This window comes from Anomalospiza imberbis, chromosome Z (assembly GCF_031753505.1).
Source record: "Anomalospiza imberbis isolate Cuckoo-Finch-1a 21T00152 chromosome Z, ASM3175350v1, whole genome shotgun sequence".
NCBI classification, from domain to species: domain Eukaryota; kingdom Metazoa; phylum Chordata; class Aves; order Passeriformes; family Viduidae; genus Anomalospiza; species Anomalospiza imberbis.
The window spans coordinates 28,315,880-28,341,322 of record NC_089721.1 but is presented as its reverse complement, the minus strand read 5'-3'; the positions used below and the strand labels follow the sequence as shown (position 1 = coordinate 28,341,322).

General features: G+C 38.4%; 1 protein-coding gene and 1 long non-coding RNA gene across 4 annotated transcripts in view; one reads left to right on the top strand and one right to left on the bottom strand.

The window, feature by feature from the left end:
• Positions 1 to 24,169, bottom strand: part of LOC137464710 (guanine nucleotide-binding protein G(q) subunit alpha-like) — a 469,877-nt gene extending 445,708 nt beyond the window's left edge. The window contains exon 1 of the mRNA XM_068176145.1: positions 24,166 to 24,169. The gene's annotated coding sequence lies outside the window, so the exon portion shown is untranslated. The remainder of the gene's footprint in view (positions 1 to 24,165) is intronic.
• The window catches only part of LOC137464711 (uncharacterized), a 93,245-nt gene that overhangs the window by 13,989 nt on the left and 53,813 nt on the right, over positions 1 to 25,443 (top strand). Inside the window, exon 4 of one of the 3 annotated variants that reach the window (XR_010994381.1) lies at positions 5,670 to 5,718. The exons of 1 other annotated variant lie outside the window; for it this stretch is intronic. This is a non-coding gene — a long non-coding RNA (uncharacterized lncRNA). Of the gene's footprint in view, positions 1 to 166; positions 956 to 5,669; positions 5,719 to 25,443 lie in introns of those variants that run through there. One more of the 3 variants, XR_010994382.1, reaches the window with a different exon arrangement.

The following is a 25,443-nucleotide window of genomic DNA, read 5'->3' as shown; positions in this document are numbered from 1 at the left end:
TAGGTCATGAAAATGCTTTGGTGACACAGTCAGTTCTTATCACAGTCTAACTCTAGCAAGAGAAGGGAAAGCTCAAAAATAAAATGTGGTTCAGACCATGTGAAACCCACCTATTCTGCTTTCAAGTCTCCCTTGCAGGAATTGAAATCCTTTTCTTTCTCTGCAGAGACCAGACTCGCTCTTGAAGAGATCAAACATGAATACATTTGTTTTCATGCATAAAGTAGAGTACATGGGAGAGTAGTTTTATGGCACACACATCAGTATCCTGAAAGTCATTCTTGCCTCTCAGGATGCAACAGAGCTCCTTTCAACAAAAGCTGCAACAGAGCTACTATTCAAACCTGAAGCAGTAATTGGGATTTTGCAGGCGTTCAGTGGGAACATTGCATTTCAGTTCTGAAACATAATTCTGAACAAAGAACTGATGATACTGGTACTTTGTGGAGATTTCAAAGTGTAGTGTGCCTTTATTTTCATACTTTTCACTAGCGTATCCTGAAGTTTTAGGGTAACACTTAGGAGAATAATTGTTCAAGAAGACAATGGTGGTGAAGTAATTGAAAGCAGAATGTGACCTGTAGCTGTTCAAGATCAAGAACAAAAAACTGAACAACTTTTCAAGGAAATTGTCAAAGTGGTTGAATACAGAGTGAAATTGTGGGATTCCAAAAGACAATGGGTTTTCCTCTTGTGTCTGGGTCATTTCACAAAACAAAGGATAAAGTTCTCTTTGTAAAGTCTTATGTTAAGGAGAACAGATGTCTCCATTTAACAAGGTACTTAAGCCTGTGTCTAATTTCAATCTTAGGAAAAATTCTTCACTCCTGTGCTTTAAATACTCAGCTGAACTAGGATCTTGAAGCTAAATTGCTCTGCAACCAGACTTTGTATCAATTACATGATGACACATACACATTTCCACATTATTGTACACATACACATTATCTAGCTCTCTATCATTAATTATTTATTTATTAGTTTGTTTGTTTATTAGCAAGACTGTGTGGTTCTTATCTTTTCCAATGGATATGAGTGTGAGACATGTTTTTCTTACATGTTTGATGTGAAGTGGCTTGTTGGTCTCATAGTACTACTGTATAGCTTCTATATCTTCTTTTCACATTTATTAAAATGTGTAAATATCTTTCTTTTTTCCTAAGATTTTTCCTCTATGATTTAAAGGTACATTGAATAATATTTTTCTAATGTTTTCCTCAAGAGAAATGCAATTTGAACTTGTCTGAATCATTGTATACTTCTTTTCTTGGTGTTCTGCTTATTCTGTCTTTGGTTCTGCTTTTGTTAGTTTTTGTGGGATAAATGTTAATAGACAAACAGAAGTCCTGTACTGAAATATTATCAAGTTGTCTTGAGAAAGGAAAAAAATTGCCATGTGCAGTATACAAAAACATACAGACAGCCTACATATGTACTTTGTGAGGTCAGAGGAATTTCAGCATTTGTGAAATTTCCCAATACACTTCCTGATACACTTACAGCTCAGTTCTGTGAGCTTTAGGTATTTAAAAGGCTTTTAAATCTGATCTCTTGATTTTATCATAGGTGGTGTTTTTGCAGTACTTTAGGTTGTTATAACTATTGCTGTCTTTATACTACATGTAGGTTCAAATTGGGAATTTACATTGCACTCAAAAATGCAAATCTCTTTTGGCAAGTTTACTTGTGTTGGTGTCACCCTCCTCATCACAACTGAGCTGAATTGGATAGCTGTGGCTTCTATCAAGACAAAGTAGGTTGTCTCAGACAGATACATTTCTCTTGCTCTCTCTGTGTGAGAAGATTTCTGACTATTTGCAACATATCACCCTGCCCCAGGTTTTGATGTACTTGGTCCTGAGTCACTAATACAGCAGTATTTAACTGTCGAGACTCTCCACATTTAGCAAGTGCATAATGAACTCAGTCCTGGGGACTGAAATGCAGGTAGAGTCTCCAAATCTGTGCAAAAACTGACCCTGCCTACACTGAATGATTGCTGCTCAGTACGCACGGACTGGTTCATCCCACTATACAGGTACACTTGACAAGCCAGAAATACTTGATCTTGCCTGGCATCCCTGCTAGGGATAACACCTGCTATGATTAGTGTTTGCTTTATTGCTAGTGAAGGGATCAACAACTGCTCCCAGGGGCTTGATTTTATGATTTTGTAGTCTGTTAGAATGAATAAACAAAAATGAACTGCACTTCTTTATTAATGGTTATTTTGATTAAAACCCTATGTTTTTGCATTTCTAGTTGAGGTTAAAAATTAGCATTAGAGTTTGTACAGTTTTTCTTTTTGTTTGATTTGATGGTAAGAAATCTGTAACCTTGCTGAGAGGGTGACAAATTCAGATACAAACAACCAGTACTTGACAGGTTCTATCAGAAAACCAAACAAGGGAAGAGTATGTATGCCTGCTACCAGCTGTCACAGTATTGAACAATGAATGTTTGATGAAGCTGACCTGCAAATACACACATCCCTCTGAAAGTGAGCTTTAAGTACTGTCTGTCTGACAAAATCAAAAGGAAGAGGCCTTTGTTGATATTATATATAAATATATATGAAAAAATATTTATTTAGATCTCCCTTTCTAGAAGTACATCAGTAAAATTTGAAGCATAATTCTATTTTTGCTAAAGGAGATCTGATGGAGAATTCAAATCATGGTCAAATGGCAGCTGAAGCTGATGGAGATCTGTTCTTTAACAGCTGAGATTAACTTGGACCATGTTGTTTGTACCTTGAAAAGCTCTATTATCCTCAAAGAAAATCACAATGAACCTTGCAAATAGTACCATCAAGTGATGTTCTGAAGATTTTTTTTGTTTACTGTAATAGCTGTGTATTTTTGCTACAAGTAAAAAACAAAACAAGATTGAACCTAAACCAAAACCAGAGCAACAAAAACCCAAACAAAAAGCAAATTTAAAAAACCCACAAAACCCCACAAAAACTGTTGTATTGTGTTTTCACATTTCTGTAATTGTTCTGCAATGGTTTGTCCCTTTACCCCCCATTTTCTCCCAGTGATTTACCCCAAGCTTTCCCACCTTTTCCTCAGTGTCAATCTCCTTGAAAATGCGTAGTCATCCCTCTGCTTCCCCCTTGGTTTCTTGTCCATCACTCGGCTCCCCACCCCACACTTCCATAATCTTCTACCCTGAGCATTGAGTGATTGGGAGAGGGCCAGGAGCCCCTCCCTTAGACATCCCCTATTGGTTTTTGTACCCATCTATCCCTTCACTTTCCACTCCCCCAAATCCCCTCACTGGATAATAGGCATTCCTTCCTCACTGTTACCACCCCTGTATTTAAACTGTTGCCAGAGTGTAGAGAGTGCTCTCGGCTGCTGGATTCTCTGGTGTTTGGAGATCCTCAGAACATGGATTAAACCTGAGCCTGTTTCCCCAGCCTTGAGTTGACTTCTTTATTACTTCCTTGGACACTGTGTCTCCTCCTTACTGGACTGACAGCAAAGCACTCCGTCTAAGCCACTCCCTGACTCTCCTCGAGATACAGGGGAGTGTCCCCTGCAGCTGTCTGTGCAACAGCTGGGCAGGTGAAGCCAGGGGGCTTCAGGTGGGCACAGCAGCAAAAAACCACAAAACCCCCCCAAACCAACCAAACAATAAAAACCTCAAACAAACAAACACATGACAGCAAGAAAGTGTAGTTACAATTGTTCAGCTACAGTAAATACTTTGTGAATCCAAAGGATAGTAACCCTCAGGCTAAGACAACTTTTATCATTAGAATGAAGATTTGTTTGAGAAGACAGTGCAGCAGGTCCTGGGTGTATTATCCTATCTCTTTGCTGTCAAGTGAAGTTCTTTGCTTTGCCCTCTGTTACTGTTGCTTTTACCTTCTTGGAGCAAGTCCTTTTATGTCTTTGTCCTTATCGTTAGAATGCAGGTGCTAATGATATTTTTTAATCTGGAGAAGATTCTAACAAAGGACAGAGTATTTGGTACAAATGACTTGAATTTGTCACACTCTTGGTCAACAATGCTTAGCAGTCATTGTTTTGTTTTACCTAGCTACAGCTGTTATATAAAATGTACCAACCCTTGAAGTATGAAGAGTAGCACAAAAAAAAAAAAAAAAACCTCCAAGGGCACTGATGATGGGCTGCTTCTGGGCTCTACTGTTTCTTTTTTTCACTAGGAGCTCAGAGTTTGGGCCAGCTGTTCTAGGTATTCTATACTGCTTTGTCCCTCATCCTTGTATTGAGGAAAGCTTCATTTTGTGTGGAAAAAACAGCCAAGGACTGGATCCTAAGTAGACCCAAAAATAGCAGAAAAAGAAAAATACTTATGCCCCAATTTAGGGAAACCGGTATTTACCCATCGAGTTATTTTTGTCTTTATATCCTCCTCTCTGACTCTATCTTCTCTTTGCCAAAAGACAGAAATTTAGACTCACAGTGTGACAGTAGGAAAAGTTTGGAGGAGAAATTCTGTTTTTCGATAGAGTGGCTGATATAGTGAGAATAACAGATGAGCCCTTTTGGAAGACAGATCTGCAGCTGGTCTGTTGTTTTTTTTTTTTTTTTTTTTTTTTCCTCAAACATGTCAGTTAGTCTACATAACAGATATAATTTTTCCTTACAGAACTTGTTGTGCTAATAATATTCTCAGACTCTTACAGTTATAACAGTACTAAATCAGTGCTAGAGATGATAACAATCTATCTGATAAAAAAATAAATAATCCCCTAAAATATGGGAAGTCCAATCCCTTAGCTTTAATGCAAAAAAACCTGTATTTCAAATAAGAACAAACAAACCACACAGAGTCACATGCTTTGTTACACTTAGTACTGTAGTTTGAGAAAATTGTCAAGATACAATTTTTCAGAAGATCATTTGACTATTAGAAATGCCCGCTCAGTGTGGGATGTGATTCAAAAAATGCCATTCTGGCTTGGCAAAGGCAGTAGTTGAGGACTACTATCTTGAGTTCTGTTCCAAAATTTAAAGGATTTTAATATGAATTACTTGCTTTGTTACTATTATCTACATGTCATTGTCTTGTGAGACCTTTCCTTATCTGCTGAGGCCAATGTGCAAGGGAGCTGTTAGATGCAATTCCACTGAAATCAATGGTGGTACTTTCCCCTCCTAGAATGCAATTATTTAATATTTACTTGATAAGATGCCTCTTTCTTTTACTTTGCCTGTTTCTCATGGAAAAGGCAATTTTTCCCCCAGTGGTAACAATGGGAAGTTACATATATGCATGAGCATATGGTTAGAGATAAAATCTGTAGCATGTGAGAGAGAAAAAAATTTCTCCTACATCCTGTTCCTATGCAAATATTAACAGATTTCACTGACAAGTGTCAGAGAAAAACTTGTCAAAATTGTTTTACATCGATACCTTTTTTTCTATATCATAATGAAGAGATAATATATTGCAATAATAAACTTCAGGGGCTTTGATAATACAGACTGCAGGTGGCTAGTAAGGATAAGTGAACTGGCACACTGCCTGGCCTGGCATTTGCTTCAATAGTTCAGTTTTGGCAGCTTTTCTCAATCTGAGATTACTACCTCCCCTTCCCACCTCTGATGTAACCTTTAAATAAACGAATGCCAGTGACAGACCAGATATTTGAGTGGAGAACTGAGGTAATATTTTTTTTCTTTCTATAATAGGACCATTCCCAGGTTGCCTGTTAGTTATAACCTGCCCCAGAAGCTGAGAGTCATTCAGGCTTTTGTAAATATATCCCTTAGATAGATTGAGTGAAATGATAGATAGATAGACAGATGGATAGATAGATAGATAGATAGATAGATAGATAGATAGATAGATCCCTCAGATGGATTAGAGTGAAATGATACTCAGTGATTGGCATTTATAAATGTATATATGTAGGGTTTATTTTAAAATTGCTTGGTTGCAATTAAAAGTAGGTATGTAGCTGTTTTGGTTATTATTATCTAAAGTAACATAGCAATATAAAAGCATGAAAATATCACTTAAGAAATAATATAAGGGAAAGAAATAAAGGGAAAGGAAAGAAAAGAAAAGAGTAGACAGATACCACTGCTCGTGGATTCAGCAACAAGAATTGATTGTTGCAGTTTAGATATCCCTTGGTTGAAGTGATGGTCACAGTGTTGACCCCTTGGTTGTGGGGGAAGCCCACAGAACACAGAGTTCAATGGGTTATATACATCCAGGTTCAGGCAGGAGTGCCTAACCATCTTCCCTGGTGGCAGGGATCTTTACACTCTCTGATGAAGCACTGTGGAACAGGCAGTCCTCGTATGGAAGGCCTCAGAAATGAGTCTGGGGGAACATCAGGGGTCTTTAATAGTATGTGACACCTCCCAAGACATGACAGCTGCCTCTCACATCAGTGTAGTTGAGTCAATTATGCCCCACCAGAGGGAATGCCACAATACCTTCCCAACATTGTAGGACTGAGTCAGTTGTGTAAAGGAGGACTTCGGCAGAATAAAAAACGAGGTTGCAAACCCTGCCACAGCAAAGCACCCGGCTGGCCCTGCAAATGGTTTGTTGTTTTGACTAGTTAACTTAAAACATTCCAATCTCTCACACCCTTGCAGTATGATCCCACGTGCATGGTAGTACCAGACTGTGTTATGTTCTAAGCATATTTTGAGAACACTATTGAGTTGTATAGTCATTTCAGTAATTATATCATATCAGGGATAATCTCTTTTGGCTATGTTGTTTAAAATTCCATCTCACTGGTACTTTGGAGAACAGCAGGCCAGTGTAAGTATCTGCCTGCTGTGAGCTATATCTACCTGACTATTGAAATAGTATTACAAGGAGACAAACTGGAAGCACCGTGTCCCTGTATGAGGCAGTGCATAGTCTTGGTTGGGTGATGCACTCTCACATTGGCTTGCTTTGTAATTCTTCAGACTGAGACCACACACACCATGCTTGCCTCCTCTGTGGAAAAGTAGTGGTACTCTGGTTAAGCCACAGCCATTCCCACAGTAGAGGCAATACAATTAACTTGTGAAAGAAGAGTGCTGATACTGGTGTCTCACTGATTAAATGGTATCAGCTCAGGTCGACTAACCTGTGTTTCACCACTGTGCAAGTAAATTATGAATCTGACAAACAGATATCCTTTATGATATTAATAGTAAGAGTTAATATATATCTATTAGATTAGTAAGTTTTTATATATATTATGAAGTAAAATTAAAATATTTGTAACTTCTATTAGCATTAATGCTCCAAAGATATCTGGCTAGGAAGTACAATATTTAGATGGATGCAGAATTTGGGAAGAAAATAATTCTGACCTTGCTTCAATACTTTTCCTTTATTTTTCTTGCCTTGTGTGCAACAATCATATATTTTCATTATCCTTTGAGTAAGATGCAGTGATTTCACAGCACATTAAAAAAAGTTTACATTATTCTTTAAAACCTGTCACCTGTCATTTAAATATTTTTATTTTCTGACTCTGACACTGCCTTATTACTGGCATTTATACCTTGCTCATACTTTTCATTATTTTCCTCATTTGCTCAACATCTTTGCTATTTTGAGCCACTTTCACCTATTTTTCTGTCCTTCTGTCCCCATTTCTTTCAATCCTCTTAACTAAACCCTTTTCTGTCCTCCATCTCCCTGCCCTCTCTCACACTCCCAGAGCTTGGTGCTGGGCCTGTGACTCTGTGAGATATTTGAAGCTTACAATATTTTTGTCCAGCTTGGTGATTTACATTTTGGATAAATTCAGCACTGCTTTAGAGCTGGACCAGCAGCAGGGTAAATGTCATCAGCTGAGCATGCTGACTCAGAAAATGCTGCCAAGCCTCCAGCTTCAGAGGCTTTGCCCTGCTCCCTCAAAGAGGCTGAAATACTATTCTGATATTCACTGCTCTCACCTCAGTGCCTCATGGTGAGCAGAACAAGCTACTTCCCATTGAAGGCCCTGTAGGGCAATAACTGGACCTCGCCAAGGACCCCATGATGCCTCTGTCATTACTTTCATTCAAGTTAAGTGTTGTCTTAGTTTTACCACACCTCGAGCTCGACATAGAATTTCTGTCCTCTCCCAGTTAGGCAGATACTTCTATTACATCATTCCTCATTCTTCTCTTCCCTCCATGGTCTGACATGGTGAAAGATTTGCCTGCAGGAATGGTCCTGGCTGCTCCTGAACAACCGTGTTGTTCATGGCATGACTGAACTGGGCTTGGTTCCTTATGGGTCTGGCTCTTGCTTTATGGGTTTCCATGCAGTTCAGCACCATGAAGAGTAGGTATCTGTGGGAAATGCGGCTTTGGAAATCACAGCATACTGGAAGTGCTAAATAAGCGCTACCGACATCTGCACCAAAAAGACGACGGCGCCTGTTGAGAAATGGTTTAAGAGAGACTGGGAAGACTGTAGCACTTGAAGAGATCTGAGCACAGTTGGTCAGTACGTAAGTTACATACAGTCTTACTTATGGCTTTGAATGGGTTCTCTTGCACAAAAAACTTAGCAAACATGGAACAAAGCTTGGACCCTTCCTGGAGAATATAACATTCAAATATAGTCCTTGCACAACAGAAAAATAGTATCATTTACCTCCAGGTTAAATACTCCTTTCAGGTCAGAATGTTTTATTGATACTTGATCAGTGTATTGATACATTGTTTACTTCTACTTTTACAGACTTCCGCAACGCTTTTATTTTGCAATGGATTTTTTTTATGGACACCAGCTCTTGAAATACTGACACCACTGCTTTGAGCAGTGGAAATAGGAAGCAAGATCTTTTTCTCTGCCAAAAATTTTCCTCCTCACTCAGGCTCTGTCAGTGACAATAATGTTGGCAGCTCTCACTTTGGAATGCCCGAGGTATAATGTGATTTCAGGCTTTCATACTTTTCAGGTTGAAATGTTTTTGGGGTTTTTACTCTTTTTTAAAGAAGAAAATCTCTACTCATCACATTCTTATTTCCTTGACTGGGTTACTATCAACTATCTTGTCATAAAAATCTCACCGCAAATAGAGAAGACACATGCTTTTATGCTGTGGCTTGGCTTAGGTTCAGCATGTCAACATGGTTAGGACTTCATATCAGTGTATTCATTTATAGATGACATTTTACTGTCTATGTCTGTTTTCTTGTCCTGCACATGCTGCTGGCAGGACTAACAGATTCTATACTGCTCACAGCTAGGAGTTAGTGTGTTCATATCTTGTAGGCTATGGGTTTAATACAATTTTCTTTCTCATCCTGAGTTCTCCATGGTGTTTTCCCTTACAAATTAGTGATCTGTCACTCTTCCTTGTTGGGATGAGTGGTACTAATCTCTCTACTAAAGGAAGAATGGGGTAGCAAATGATGTAAAAAACACCACAATGATAAGGTGCAAATTTATGAGATATAGTAACAAATGTGGGTCACTCTACCTCAGGAAGAGAAGGACTTCAGAGACAGCTAAAGAGACCTGAAAGATCAACCTGAAGAAAACTGCCCATATGAAAAGGTGCTGAAAACAGACCTGTTTATGATAGAAATGGCAGGTATAGGAAAGGTAGGTAGGAAGGTATATAGAAGAGTGGAAAAAAGTGGATGGATTATGCTAGAACTCTAGATTTTGAAAATTATTCCTCTGAAGCATCTTTGAAGCACTGTTCACTTAGTATTGGACTTAAACAGGCCACAACAATTATCCTATTGTCTCAGACAAATGTCTCAGTAGTAAAGTACATTCTTTGACTACATGTTTTAAACTAAAATTAGTACATTTTTATTCCAAACAGAGTTGGCTTTAAGGATTGGATCTTTTCAAATGATTTCAAACACTTGTCTGTGGCATTTTAATTAGGAAAGGAGAAACATAAGCTTCTATAGTCTTGTTCTGATTTTGGGTGGCATTACCTATATAACATGCTAGTTTGGCTCTTCTTGAAGCAAAAGGGGGAGAGTTGAACTTGTATTTATCTAAATGACCATCATATGGCAGCTCTTTGAAAAAATGTTTTTTAGAAAAGATGCTCTCCATTTGTCTGGGAAGATATGGATTGACTGAGGATTAAGGGTGGATATGTCTTCTGAAACATATACTGCAACTCTTTTAACTGCAACTTGTCAACACAATTAGAACTAAACACCTAGTTCTGCTTTTGGGAAATAGTGAGTAATAGATGAGATGAAAACAAGAATGTGGTAAATCTGTTTTTTGGTAGGAGAGAAATTAAGGAATTGGAGAAGAAGGGAATTTTAGTGTAATGAACTTAGAAATGTATATCTGAAGACAAAAAACTACCACACATAATATAGATAATAACAGATGGTAGTATAAACATTGGTGGTATAAACACAAAATTCCATTTTCTTTTAGAATTTGGGTAGAAAAATACCTAGCATGTTCAGCTGAGTATTTTTCCCTTGAAGGAGCTGCTTTTAGAAAAACCTGATTTTTCTTAAAACCACTTCCAACATGAAATTATTTGAATTGTATCTGTTCCTTGATGAATGGGTAAACACCTAAATAGTAACTTTTATTTCAGTGGTGCTATTCATGTAAATAATTGTGTGTAAGTGGGAGTGAGAATATGACAAATTTCTTCCTTTGCCACTTCTCTGAATAGCTTCTCTTTTTTTTAAATTGACTTTAAGTGAAAGCATCTCTCATGCTACAATTCTCTTTTAACTGTTCCAAGGATTGGATAGAAAGCATTGGCACACTCAAGACAAATACCATTAGCAGCAGTCTAACTTGGTCTTCTGGCAGAAACTGTCAGGCCTGGGGTGGATACTATCATTAAAACACTACCTGCATATACTGTATTATTTTCACATGTACATGGAGAAAAATATCTGGCAATGTGACAGGGCGGACCTAGAATCAATGTTGTCCTGTCCTTCTACTAAATCTTCCAGATTAGTACACTTAAAGTCCTAGATACTTTACGCATGGAGGGCAGGTTGCCAACACTCCTGATACTTGTATTCCATCTGGTACCAGCAGTGGTTCCATTTAATCCATTATGGGGGGAAATGTAGCATTTTAAAATCAGTTCTCTGGAAATCATAAGAATTTTCTCTCCTCATGTTATTACTGCTTCAGCCTGATCTCAATGAGATTGCTCTAAAGGGAATTCCAAATTTCAGCAATGGTTAGTTATGAAATTAGCTTAGCTGATTAAAGCATGGTGCTAGTAACACCAGGGTTGTGACTTCAATCCCTGTTATGGGTCATTCACTTAAGAGGTCTCTAAGGAACCTCTTGGTCCCTTTCAGCTCAGAGTATTCTATGATTTAAATGTAAAAATAGTTATGATGAATTCCAGTGATACGTTTTTGTTGGTAGAATCAGAACAACTTTGCAGTTGCTACTTGATACTCATTTAAAGCAGCATTATTACCAATCCGCCGTGCCATCTCTTCTGCCAAGTCCCTGTTTATGTGCCCTACTTCTGTATTGTGACACCACAACTAGCTTCACAGCCTTGTAGAAAATCATATTGATAAGCCAATCAGCTAAAAATTCCTCTTGTTCCCCCGCTTACTATTGTTTTCAATTGAATCAGGCTCCCAACCTTGTTACTTTACACATCCTTTACTATCCCAATATAGGGATTGGTGTAAGAGTAGCTTCAAATGAGCAGTGGAACAGGACCAGGTTTGGGGGGATTGATGTGGACTTTCCTTGGAGAGTAAATTGAATTATAAATTTAAATTTAGGCTTCTAGTTTAAACAAATTCAGAATTCTTTTTCCATGGACATTGTTCAGTTTTCATTTAATTAGCTGTTTTCCTGCAACATTACTACCAGTGAACATTTCTACATTTGATCTGAACAGAAAGCATCAAAAGGAAACAACAAAGATAGAGGGTCTTTTTAATATCTTAACTTCAGTAGATTTTTTAAATTACTCTTGCCTAGATTTTTTCAGCTCTAATTAGTTCTGTAGAATGATTACTGATTTATTTACCTGAGTATAAGATTTTGTTGAATTGGCAAGTAGTACTTGTGATTAGAATTTGGGGAAAAAAATAGAGTTCCTTTGTTAATTCACCAGTGAAAAAATATTCATTCTTGTTTCAAGGGGAAGAAAATAGACTGGTCATTAGCCATAAATTGAAATTAACACTTTTATCAAAGTGAACACACAGGTAATCTAGCTGTGTTTAAAAGCTATGTAAAAAATAGTAGTTTTGCATCTTCTTTTGGCACTTAGTCAACAAGGCGGGATACATGATGCAGTTGCCAATTCCTGAAAAACTTACTAGACAACATGACCACTTGTAAGCACAGAATACTAATGTTTAAATCATTATATCACCTACATTTCCATAAAATTTTTCACCAAGTATTTAATGTATTACAGTAGTATAAATACTTTCCCATATTAAGCAACTTACTGAAAAACTAGTAATAGTAAAATGCTATATAAAGTCTGCTTCAAAGTTCATGTTATTCCAGACTTGGATTTCAGCCAACGGACCTAAAATAATTTTAGAATGTAGAATGCTTCTCACTTTGTAATATAAGCATATATAGAGGCACATATATGGGACCAAATCACCTTCAATGTGAAGCAATGCAATTCCATTGAAGTCAGCAATTTATAGCAGATGAGGTTATGGCCATGTGCTTATATCTATATGTATGTACTTGTAACATACATGTACTTATGTGGGACATAAAGTCATGTGTGCATGCAACAGTGTAATCACATAGAATTGCTTTCTTCTGCAGCAAATTTTTCATTAGACTGGAAAAATGGAAAGCCTTCGTGTACTTTAGATATTAATTATTTCTGGTTATGAGAGGCACATGGTTTTTCATGTCTCTCCTGATTTTTAGGGTGTCCCTTGCTGAAACAGTGCTGAGGTTATTTGTCTGAAAGTCATTAATGATAGAAATAAAAGACTTGAGGAGAGGAGGAAAGATGGAAGTTTAATTTCACTGAATTTGTCCATAGAGAATACACTCAGTTAATATTACGACTTCTAAAATGTGGTATGCTATTGAAAAACTATTTATAAAGCCTTGCTATACACATGGTACCTGGTATGTAAAATCTGTAGAACTATGGTTGAATAAAGGAAAGAGACGTTCACATTGCAACAACTACAAGGTGTCAGGGCAGGAGATAGCTCCTTTTACTCCACTGGCTGCCATTTCAAGGGAGAGAAGATATTGATAGGGAGAAAACTTTTGTGCAACTTTAAAAAGAAAGTAGATGGTACAAATTGCAAAACCTTTTGAAGGGAAAAAAAAAATCCATAAAATTTCAGGTGCAATGGATTAAAAGATGGAAGAGGTTGATAGGCAAATGATTAAAGGAAGCATCTCAGGAGGCAGAAGGTCCCTCTCTCCTTTGTGTATGTACACTACTGATTTCCTGATAGCTGTTTCCATACTTGAAAGTCTTGTTTCTTTTTTTTTCTTTCTTTCTTTTTTTCCCTTTTTTCTGCTTGTTTGTTATTATGCTTTATAAACATACCATGAATTATTCCCAAGTGGACAACAAACCTAATTCTTTTCTAAGCTACACCGTCATAAAACCAATATAATTCTGTCAAAATGAATGGATAGAATAGTACCATTATTTTGCAGAGTGTTAAAAACAGCCTTGTTTCTGCAGAGGCAGGATATCTGTTATTCTTTGAGCTTCCTATTATCTATATTAAGCCTCTAGGCTACTTGTTACTTCTATTGTGATTGCTAATGCATGTTCCTGTTCAGCACTGGTATAATCTCTTGCAGGTCCAGGGATAGCTTGTTCTGTCTTGGTGTTAAGTGCTGGTGAGATGCAATCAAATTTTGTACCTTCAGACCACCATAAGTGACACCGAAGGGGATGATTCATCAACAGTAACTGCTTTAATGGACCTTTTCAGCGTGACAGAGTATTATGTGAATCACATATTACAATGAAATGTACCATTGAAGAACAAACTACAAAATCTAAAGAAAAAGAAAGTATCCAGGTCAGTCAAATAGTGATCTCAGTTCTGGTTTGAACCAATGCTTGTTTCCAATTCAGAATTAACAGGTCTTTCTTTGTGCTCCTGACTGGCCTACTCCTAATACTACACACTGTATCTTGGGTTTTGCAGTACTATCACAGACTATCATAATGTATAAAGTTGATAGGGACCACAGTGGGGTCATCTGGTCCAACTCTTTGCTCAAGTAGAAGCATCTCAGAGCACATGGCACAGGATTGTGTCCAAATAGTTCTTGAATATCTTCAGTGAGGGAGACTCCACAAACTCTCAGGACAATCTGTGCCAGTTCTCGATCATCTGCACTCTGCTATGTTCCAGAAATGCTCAGCACTTTCTTTAATCTGTCCTTTGTGTATCTTTGATACACTTATGTTTTCCAACATCATTGCTTCCCATAGATCTTTACCTCCTTTTCCTTTTCCTCCCATTTTTCTCTCATTTTACTCATGGTGTACATCAGGGTTAGTTTTTCTTTCATGCCTTACAATTTCCAGCAGGTCACCACCTTCTTGTTGAGACACTTCTGCTTTAAAATCAAGCACCACAAGGACATGATGCCTGCTGACATAACTGGGGACTGAAATCCCACAGAGCAGAGGACAAATTTGATAGATATTTTCTAACATTTTGCTCCTGGAAGTATAGAAGAATAAGAAATAAGGCCTAAAGGAAATTTAAAGGATGAAGGATGATAATGAGGTACTCTTTTATGATTGCCAGAAAGAATTCAGATTTTGTTAATCATGACAGTTCTTATTAGACAATACACATTGAAAAAGAGCCATATGTAGTTTGATTCCTACCATAGGTTGAATACTTCTGAGGAGAATGTAATTTATGGGAGAGTAATATGTGGAAAAACTAAGATTATCCTAAGTAAAATGCATTTTTAAAATATATCTTCTGTAAATAAATCCTCTATGTTAAAAAATATTCAGAAATCTTGAGAGTCTGATGTAGCAAGATTCAAAAAATATGTGTTCACAAAACAACTGAAATGGTCCAGGCTTTGCCTGTGGAAACTTTTAGTCATTTCACCTATCTGTAACTGCAGCTGAAAATTACAAATATTATTGACTGTAGTTATTCCTACATTCAGAGACAATGCTGAAGAGTTTTCAAGCTAAGCACCAAAGAGTATAGAATCACATCTTGAAGAGAAGTTCATAGTTTGCAAGTTCAAATGAACAGCTAAGATTATTATAGAGAAAGTATGTCATTTTACCATCTTTACAAATTGGTTAATGAGGTTCCATTGGAATAAGTAACTTCTCAAAGGTCACATAAGTCTGTGGCAAAACAATGAACTGAAATTAGCTCTCCAAGGTGCACAGTGTGACAGCACAGGACTGTCTTTATTTCTATTCCCACAGTATTTATTTAATCTCTGCTGATATTTAAAATTTCCTTTTAATCTTAGAGAGTATTAAGAAACTCTTAAAAAAGCCAAAATCCTTAAATAGCCCTCCCAGCCTGTTTTCCTGAATGCTTTTCTGTCCCTTAGGTTACCATAGGAAGTCATGTTATGATTACATTTAATTGTATAGGCTCTATTCTTGGCAAAGAAAGTAAACCTTGACATTAGGAAACGTGAGGGGAAAATCTTTAAAAGGGAAGAAGGCATTTCATATTGGAAAGATTTGCATATGTTCAGCATTAGATAGAGAGGTTTAAACAAAACACATAAGAGTCTGAGCACTGAGACTTTTCTGGATTCCCCACTGGGGATGTGATACTGCACTTGGTTAATATGTTATAAACACAAACGGGCTAGCACTTGCTGAATTTACACTGCACATTAAAAGTTTGAGGTTCCAGAGGGAATTCAGAATTCCTCCTCTTCATGGAACTGCTTTTCTCTGGGGAGACATAACAAGCCACCACTGTGATCAGGAGCAGCATGGAGACAGGTGGTTTCTGCAGTAGTAGAAACACTCATTGCTCCACTTGTTTAAACCACAAGGTCTGACTCTACTCTCCAATGCTCTGTGTACATGACTATTTAGTATAGATTGTAAGTCATTCATATGACATCCCTAAGAAAGGTCTTGTGATAAAAATCAAAATCTGCCCTGCACTATGCAGAATATGCTTTAATAACAAATTGTTATTAAATTGTCTTATTTCTTCAATGTAAGATTTTAATAATAACTCTTTGGTATTTTTCTTTCTTACCAGTTTGCTAATAGAATGATGCTTTTGACATATTTTTTAGAAAGGAGAGCATAATCCTGCTGTCCTAAACTATCTTCTACAACCGTCAAGAAAATATTTTTGTTGTACATAAAGCTGTAAAAAACAGATCTAAAAAGAGGACGTTTAAGTGGGAGTGTGAAAATTTACATCCCTAAATCCTATATAGCAATCCTGACAATGGCTGTTTTGCTGTTGGCTAACCATCCCAATATTCCCTTTTCAGATGGTTCCCATCTCATACTTTCTACCAGCTACTAGGCAACCCATTGGCTGTGCCCATTGGGATTTTGCTGTTCCTGGGCACTCTCAGTGCTTGCCGGTGAGCTTAGTGTCAGACACTCAGTGAAATCAGCAGAAGTTATGCGATGAGGCATCTAAAAACCTATGGTTTTGTGGTGACTCTTCCTTTATGGCTACAGCAGGGTCAGCAGCACATGCCTTCACCATGCCTCAAAGCAAAATTCTCACCCAACTCTAGCAAAGTCAGAAAACTTGGGCTTATTTGTGTCTACAGTGAGTTTCACTCCTCATCTCCAATTCACTGGTTTACAAAGTGCCTTAAAATAGCTCAGCTGTCAAAGCCAATATATGAAGCCCTCATCACTATACCAATGTAAATTATTACTTATCTAAAATTTTTTAAGGTGAAAATATATGGCATTGCAAAATGGCATTTGACAGCAAAATGTGACTGCACTGACTGATGTGAGCTTTCAGTCTGCTGTGCTCCTAGAAACAAATGGACTGCTTTCACACATCTCCAGTTTCCAGGTCTGTCTGTGGTTACTACAATGACTTCTCTTTGTTCTGTACTTGAGTGCTGTAAGAGTCAAGGGCTCATCTGTCATGTGCTATAGATAATCTTAAAAACACCTTAACACACAACATATGAACCCCAAGGCTGTTTATATTCATGAAAACTATTCCCCCCACAGAGGTCACATTGAGTGAGATAAACCATGTCATCAAATATGCAGCATACATTGCAACAGGGGTCTGGCATTGCAGGTGTAAGACATTGAGTTGTGTCAAAGAGGACTGTTTTTGTCCTTAGCTTGATGAACAGTTTTAAACAGCCAGCACTCTTGTAGTTCAAATGTAGATGAGAATACAAGTTACCACTATCCTCACTTCTCTGTAATGAAATGACAAAATGCATTTTCTCTAACCTGACTGCTTAATACCCAATGAAGAGCAGATATACAAGTGTCGTGGTTATAATATGTATACAATAAAATAGACCTAATAAAGGTAAACAGCTGCCTGACAGCAACATTGCAGAGGACTGTCTTTCTGTGTTGCAGGATGCAATATGTGCCTGACACATAATCAGGTCACAGGTTGTATTTGTACCTGTGGCAATAAAGAGAATATTTAAAACTGATACAATAACTACTTTTTCCCAAAATATTTTATGATCTAATCAAGAGGAACACCCCTAGAAATTATTGTGTATTTACTATGTAGTACTGCTGTTATCAAAATCTATCAGCTTCACCTGAAAATAAGAATAGGCATGTCTAGATATTTGCAGTACACTCCTACACATCCCACATTCAGTTTTCCCTTGACTTTAGTGAGTTTTGGATTAGTTCTTTTGAAAAATAACTAATTAGTTTTATTTGAAAAAAAATTAAGGCTGCTTCAGTAGAGCTTCTCACAATCATATTGATATTTGTTTTGTCTTATACTATGACTGTAAATAACTTTACAGCCATCACTGACACCTTGTATTTAGTTTTTACACAGTTGATATGCAAAATGCAAGTACACATCAATTTTCTAACAAATATTAAGAGATAGCATCTAGCTAAAACTTGTTATGAGGAATTTAGTGTGCATATTTTGCCTCCACACTTGTTTTATTCTGCTAAATAGCCTATGCAGAAAACAATATACTTATCCATTAAAAAACAAAACAAAACCACCATACAGAAAAAACCCAAACAAAAATCCCCCAAGAACAACAACAATAAAAAAAAACCCCAACCCTGTTCCGTTCTGTTTTGGTTTCTGGGGTTCTGTTGTCATTTTATCCTAAAGTGCTGTTTCCTCACATTTGCATCTACCAGCCTTTTTAGTGTGATATTCCATTTAAACTGCCTTTTAATTGTATGTGCTGCCTTGGCAGAACATGACTGATGTACTAGCGTTAATTAGGGCTCCAGTCAGCAGCCTATGCCAGCTGGAAACTGAGAAACAAGCGTAAATTATTCTGTCATCAATCAGCTCAAAAATGTTTGAATCACTAATTAGTTTGCAATTTGGGTGACAGTTTATCTGACGCAGGCGGTGTCAGAAACTTCAGATCTTAGATGAATAATTTGCCAGCAACAAGCACATATTCCCTGCTTTTAAATACATGAAGGTTTATCTGCATGTTGAAAGGTGGCTCAGCAGTCTTCATTAACTTCCAACTGGGACTATGTAAATCAGGAATCAGTGTGAGGCACTTCAGTCTGTGGTGGCTTAGCAGATGATATTTAGAAAAAGAAAGCTTCTTTTCTCTCTTTTTTTATTAATAATTCATAAACTGATAGACGAGAATGTTTGGGCTTTAACAGCTTAAAGAAATCACAATGGTTAAAAAAAAGAAGGCAATCACCCCCTTTTACATGAAAATTAGTTGTGCTGCATCTTGATGTTTAACTGATTTAGTCTCCTCCACTGTCATGTGTCTGGAATGCTAAGCAGTAAGTGATTAGCCCTTGTCCTTTAAAGCAGGATCATTATTGGAGTTTTATTAAATGGCAGACTTGTGTTTCCATTTAAAGGGTAAGGGAGGTGGGGGAGGGGAAACAAGAAATTGCTAACAGGAAGCAGAAAAGGTTACCAAGTGTCTCAAAAGAGAAACTATTCAACACTGTAAATGCAGTTGAGAGCGTCTTAACATCTGTGTTATTCTTATCTATAAGAGAGGTAAGTTTAATATCTTGCAACACATACACCTATTCTATGTCCCATAGATAAAACAAAACTGTAAAAACAATTGAGGGAGATAGTATTACTGGGTAGAGAGACAACAATGTCTCTTCCACCTACTCATTCATCCTTCTTTAACTGAAAGATGGCTTTGATATGGATAGGTGCTACAAAGCAGACCTGTAAGCTGACCGTGGTGCCAAATACAAAAAGCAGTAGAGGATAAAATTCTGAGGTTGTCTGTGGCTGGCAAAGGGCACGCTCTCTGCATTCAGAGCTTTGACAAGGTGAGAGAAGTGGGAAATATGATACTGTGTAATTACGATTAGCTAGTGCCACTCTAAGCACAACACAACAGTAGCATGCATGGGGGTGCTAATGCTTAGTAAGTGTTAACAAAAGGATTTGAAGTACGAAGTCAGTGACAGTTTGGTGACAGTCCTTTTCCCTTCTGTCCCAAGACCCTCTGCTTTCAAGTTCTGTTTGTTATAACCAGAACAAAAATTGTATGTAATATTTTTCCTGGTATGTCATATTTTTAACACCTTATCTGCATTGGTTTAAAACTTTACTGAACTTTGTCTACTTTGGTACATTTTTTCCAATATATTAAATAGACTTATGTAAAATAATTATGTTTTCAGAAATTTCTAGAAAATGAATTTTCTGCTTTAGGGGAGAAAAAAGCTCAACTAACAAAACATGTTGGTTTTGTATATGGCAAAATTTTTGATTCTTGGGGCTGCTTCATTGAGAATTTTTAGATGCTACAGGCAAAAATTTTTAAGGTCAGCAAAATAAACAGTCTTCATGACACAGCAGTATTTTGCATCATTTTAATGAAAAGAAAAAGGCAAGGTTGGTCAAATTGCAATATCCTTAAACAACTTCACATCACCAAAGACCAGGATAAATTAGTTGGAAATACAGTAGATGGGGTCTTTAGAAGTCCCCTAGCTGAGGGATCACATGAGATTTCACACATTTGCATGTGGCTATGTCCTGTGAAAAAATCAGTACTGTACTCTGCAGGAGGCTGCAGAACCCTCAGGCCACCCAGGGTAACCAGTCCTCCCTCCTCTTGACCACCACTTCATCCCTCACCCAGGCTAAGTACCTTCCATGGATATCCCCAGACTGTGCTCCTTCTTAGCTGGTTGCCCAAGTGGAATTCTGAGGGACTGGGAAATCCTGACTGCTGACTGCCCTACCTACAATCAGGTGGGAGGGAGCTGCAATTACAGAAAGCCCTATGTACAATACCTAGCCTAGGAGATCCAGGTTTCAAGGTATCAGATCAAGCACTCAACACAAATGGCATATATTACTTCAATCCCTCTGTCTCAGCTCTCTGTCAGCACAATGCTGGAAAAATAAATTCTTGTTTGTCAAGCACTTTAATGAACTATATAAAAAGCACATGCAGAAATTAATGAGTGTGGCTTTAGAGACAAGTTTAAATAGTGGAAAATAAGTAAAGGTTTGGACTGCTCACTCCAGAATGATGGTAAAGCAAAATAGTGAATAACTGCTTACTCTGCAGGCTCTCCTCTATACATTGAGTAAGGCTGTGGTCTGCATAGGGACAAAAAAAAAAGCTACATGGGAATTTCTTTTAACAAAAACTTTTTGCTTGTTTTTTTTTTTTTTTTTTTTTTTTGTTTTAGCAGAAAATACCAGTTTCTCGAAACTGCAACCTTTTATGGCAAAAAGTTCATATGAATGACGGTTTTGTCAACAGGACCTCAGTGGCCCAGAGTAGAATTTGTTGTCAAAAGGTAAGCTGGAGAGTGATAAACCCAGAGAGACAGACCCACTCCATGGCTGCCCACTCCAGGGCAGCTTGATGGTAAAGCAACACTCAATGCAGTGCTACCATAGAAAAATTCAGCTGTCTTGTAGGAGTAGGTGATGGCTGGAGGTCATGCATCTGGCAACAGCCCCCTTTTGTCTGCAGCATATACCTTTCTTGTTATGTCCTACTTAATATAGGAAGAAATTATGCTACTTCTGCACTTTCTTGACACTTCCCATCTTGCTTTCTACATCACACAGGAGATCTGAGGTAATTCAAGTACTGGAAGTCTGTTTCTTCTCTTTTTCTCTCATTGTTTTTATTTCAAAAGGTCTATTCTTTATTCCTAAGTGGAATATAAACCCAGCAGTGTTTTACTAATAAATAACACTGCTGGACCCTGGAAATCTTTTGACTTTGTAAAGTAAATGGACACATGCACAACTGTTGAGATCACTGTAATTACTGTCATTTCTTCTCTTTTGACTGATTCTTCAACCTTAATATAGAAAGTACACATGCGTATGCATCTGCCTAGTCTGTTGACACTTGCCAGAGTGTAAAACTGCAAACTCCATGAGATGTCTAACAAAAGAAAAAAAAAATCACCAATCAGTTTAAGCTAGTACATATGGACTAAGTATTTATTTATCACAGTATTGACAAACGACTTCAAAAATCACTGTCCTACTCTATATACAGAGTCCCTGTTCTCAGCCCTCTACAAACTAAATAGATGTGACAGATTACTGAGGAGAAGAAAACTGTTTCTTTGTCAAAAAGGAAAATGGCTGCTTATATGCAGAGAAAATGGCTTGTATAAAGTTGCACTGGAAGCCTTTGACAGCATTGGCAGCTAAGCAGCTGTATAGTGAATCTGAGCTTAAGGCTTTAAGCTCTTGATAGTTCTTTCTATTTGCATGAGGTGCAGATAACTTCTACTTGATCATGTTGTATTTCTTTTTAAATGATTACAGACCTTTTATAAGTCTGAGGTCAGCTTCTCTGAGTTTAACTTATCTTAAAGACAAATTATGTTTGTGTTAAAGAAATCTTTGGACCAAGGGCAGGTACTTTGTCTTTAAATGCTCACTCAGTTCTAGAAAAATAAGAACTGTGAGAGGGTTTTTTTTTTTTTTTAATGTGTAAGTTGAAGTCAGAAAATCCATAATTCTCCTGTTGTCAGAAGCTGGTCTCGGGAAAGGCATACTGCAATTGGAGGAAGGGTCTGAGTACTAGCTCCGTGTGGCTCAGCTGGAACAAGTCAATTCCCAGAGTCTACTCTGTTATTTCAGGACTTGTTGCTGAACTACACTATCATGACATCAAGGAAGAAGAATGACTTAAAATAATAAAAACAGATTGTTTAGAATCACAGAGAATAAATTCCTGATATGTCTTTTCTTGATGCCTCCTTAGCAGTTCCTTTAAATGCTACGAAGTATTTTAGAACTTCTTTGTTTTGGGGCTTGGGTTTGTTTTATATTTTTATATTCAATGCAATTATGTTTGTCATATGCTGTTTCTATTGTAAAAGGATGGAACCTTTACTGTTGGACATCAGCTGGCATGCTTTGTCACTGTTGAGGGAGAGGTGTGCCAGGAAAAGGGTTAGCTTTTGTTTACCCATTCACTAGCACTGATGTGACTAGTGAAGATAACATCTCAAACAGGTTTTGAAACTATTTTTTCAGAATAGGGTAAGTTTTTTTTTAAACCAAATATGTTTCAAAGGGAGTACAGTAATGGACTTTTCTCTCCTAGTTTGTTCTTTTGATTCCTTCCATTTCATACATCTTAATAGACAGAGTCAATGAGAAAGAAAGATGAGGGTGCAGAAGTCCTTAAACTCGAGTGAATATCCTTAAAGGAAAACCTGTTCAGAGACTAGTATGTAGATCTCATCACAGAGAATGAGCCAAGACAGGAAATAGGTAGGGTAAAAATCATATTAATGTGAAAGACTAGTGAAGGACTAGTGAAGACTGAAAAGGGGCCATGGGTCTGGATGAGCACTTGCTTATGTTTTGATATTCATAGGATCAAAGAATCAGTTAGGTTGGAAAAGACCTCTAAGATCATGAAGTCTAACCTATTACCAAACACCTTGTGAACTAGACCATGGTACCAAGTGCCACATCCAATCTTTCCTTAAAAAACCCCAGGGAAAATGACTCTCCCTGAGCAGCCCATGTCAATGTCTAATTATCCTTTCTGTGAAGAAATTTGTTCCAGTGTCCAACCTGAACGTCTCCTGGCACAGTTTAAGACTATGTCCTCCTATCCTGTTGCTGGATGTCTGGGAGAAGAGGCTAAAACCCAACCTGATTAAAAACTCCTTTCATTAATTGTAGAGGGCACTAAGCCCTGAGCCTCTTTTTTACCAGGCTAAATAACAACAGCTCCCTCAGCCATTCCCACAGCCATTCAGGAGGGTTTGTGCTCCAAACCCTTTGCCAGCCTTGTCATCCTTTTCTGGACACTCTTCAGCTCCTCAATGTCTGTCCTGCAGTGAGGGGCCCAGAACTGGACACAGCACTTGAGGTGCAGCTTCACCAGTGCTGAGTACAAGGGGGCAATCAGTGCCCTGGTCCTGCTGGCCACACTATTGCTGACATAGGCTAGGATGCCATTTGGGCACAGCTGGGTTGTGTTCAGCTGCTGTCGACCAGCACCTCTAGGTCCTTTTCCACTGGACACCTTTCCAGCCACTCTGTCCCCAGCCTGTAGCACTGTCTGAGGTTATTGAGACCGAAGTGCACTGACACTTTACCTTGTTGAACCTCATACCATTGGCCTTGGCACCTCTATCCAGCCTGTCCACGTCCCTCTGCAGGGTCTTCCCATCCTCCAGGAGATCAACACTCCCACCCAATTTGGTGTCATCTGTGAATTTACTGAGAACACACTTGGTCCCTTCATCCTGACCATAAATAAAGATACTGAACAGGACTGGGCCAATGCTGATCCCTGGAGGACACCCCTAGTGACTCGATGACAACTAGGTGCAGCACCATTCATCACTGGTGTCTGGGCCTGGCTGTCCAGTGTTCTTAACCCAGTGAAGGCTGCACATGTCCAAGCCAGGGGCTACCAGCATTTCCAGGGGAATGCCGTGAGAGACAGTACTGAAGGCTTTACTGAAGTTTAGATAGACACATCCACAGCCTTTCTCTCATCCACTGAACCAGTAACCCAGTCAAAGAAGGTGATCAGGTTGGCCAGGTAGGACCTGCCTTTCCTAAACTCCTGCTGGGTGGGCCTGATCCCCTGGGTGTCCTGTATGTGCTGTGTGATAGCCCTCAAGATGATCTGCTCCATAACCTTATCAGGCATCAAGGTCAGGCTGATCTTGCTGTCAGGCCTGTGGTTCCCTGGATCTTCCTTCTGGCCCTTCTTATGGATAGGCTTCACGCTGGACAACTTCCACTCATCTGGAACTTTTCCAGTTACCCAGGACTGATGATAAGTGATGAAGAGCAGCTGAGCGAGCTCTTCCACCAGCTCCCTCATCATCCTAGGATGAAACCCATTTTTCCCCATACACTTGTGAGCATCTAAGTGGCACAGCAGTCATGAGTCACTTCCTCATGGATTACAGGGGGTCTGTTCTGCTCCCTCTCCCTGACTACCATGTCAGGGGGCCAGTTGTTCTGAGCATAACTAGGCAAAGAAGGCAGTAAGTATCTCAGCCTTTCCCTTATTGTTGGTGACTGTATTTCCCTCTTTGTCCAATAAAGAATGGAGTTTTAGCTTGGCTGGCCTTTTGTTATTAATGTATTTTTAAAAACTGGTGTAACCAATAGTGACCAGATTAAGTTTCAGCTAAATTTTTGGCTTTCTAGTTTTTTTTTTTTTTTCTACATGACCTAACAACATTCTTATACACTTCCTGAGTTACCTGCCCCTTTTTCCAGAGGTGATATACCCTCTCTTTTTCCCTGAGTTCTTGCAAAAGCTCGCTGCTCAGCCAGGCCAGTCTTCTTCCCTGCTGTCTGTTTGTACATAGGAATAGCTTGCCCCTGAAACTTCAATACTTCTTTTTCAATGTCCCACCTTCTTGGCCCACTTTGTTTTTAGAGGCTGGTTCCCAAAGCTCTCTCTCAGCCAGTATCCTGAATAGGCTAAAATCTGTACTGGGGAAGTTCATAGTAAATGTTGTGTTGCTCTCCATGAATGACCTAGACTACCTTTTCTGTGCTGTGGTGAGTTTCCAGCAGACATTTGGCCAGTTAAACAAGAGCTGACAATCATGAAACATCACCATCACATCACAGAGTAGTTCATCCACCTCCTCATCCTGGCTGGGTGGTCTATAACAGACTCCCGCCAGGATATCTGCCTTTTCAGCCTTCCCCCTGATTGTCACCCATAGGCACTCAACCTTCTCATCACTATCCTTGAGCTCTGTACAATCAGAACACTTCCTAATGTACAGAGCCACCCTACCACCTCTCCTTCCTTGCCTGTCCCTGCTGAAGAGCTTGTAGCCATCCAGTGCAGTGCACTGGTCATCCCACCACATTTCTGTCATTGCTTCCCTGCTGTACAGTG